The following is a 1,000-nucleotide window of genomic DNA, read 5'->3' on the forward strand; positions in this document are numbered from 1 at the left end:
ACTCCAGGGCAGTACCCGCATACCCCCGCCCGGTACTCCGGGGAAGTACCCATATACCTCCACCCGGTACTCCGGGGCAGTACCCGCATACCCCCGCCCGGTACTCCGGGGCAGCACCCCTATGCCCCCGCCCGGTACTCCGGGGCAGTACCCGTATGCCCCCGCCCGGTACTCCGGGGCAGTACCAGTACCCCCGCCCGGTACTCCGGGGTACTACCCGTAACACCCACCTGTACTCCTTCGTAGTACCCGTATACCCCCGCCCGGTACTCCGGGGCAGTACCCGCATACCCCTGCCCGGTACTCCGGGGCAGTACCCGTATACCCCCGCCCGGTACCCCGGGGTAGTACCCGTGTACCCCCGTCAGTACTCCGGGGCAGTACCGGTACCCCCGCCCGGTACTCCGGGGTACTACCCGTAACCCCCACCTGTACTCCTTCCTTGGTAGTACCCGTATACCCCCGCCCGGTACTCCGGGGCAGTACCCGCATACCCCCGCCCGGTACTCCGGGGCAGTACCGGTACCCCCGCCCAGTACTCCGGGGTGCTACCCGTAACCCCCACCTGTACTCCTTGGTAGTACCCGTATACCCCCGCCCGGTACTCCGGGGCAGTACCCGCATACCCCCGCCCGGTACTCCGGGGCAGTACCGGTACCCCCGCCCGGTACTCCGGGGTGCTACCCGTAACCCCCACCTGTACTCCTTCCTTGGTAGTACCCGTATACCCCCGCCCGGTACTCCGGGGCAGTACCCGCATACCCCCGCCCGGTACTCCGGGGAAGTACCCATATACCTCCACCCGGTACTCCGGGGCAGTACCCGCATACCCCCGCCCGGTACTCTGGGGCAGTACCCGTATGCCCCCGCCCGGTACTCCGGGGTACTACCCGTAACCCCCACCTGTGCTCCTTCGTAGTACCCGTATACCCCCGTCCTGTACTCCGGGGTAGTACCCGTATACCGCCGCCCGGTACCCCGGGGTAGTACCCGTGTACCC

Source organism: Buteo buteo, unplaced genomic scaffold (assembly GCF_964188355.1).
Source record: "Buteo buteo unplaced genomic scaffold, bButBut1.hap1.1 HAP1_SCAFFOLD_107, whole genome shotgun sequence".
In the NCBI taxonomy this organism is placed as follows: Eukaryota; Metazoa; Chordata; class Aves; order Accipitriformes; family Accipitridae; genus Buteo; species Buteo buteo.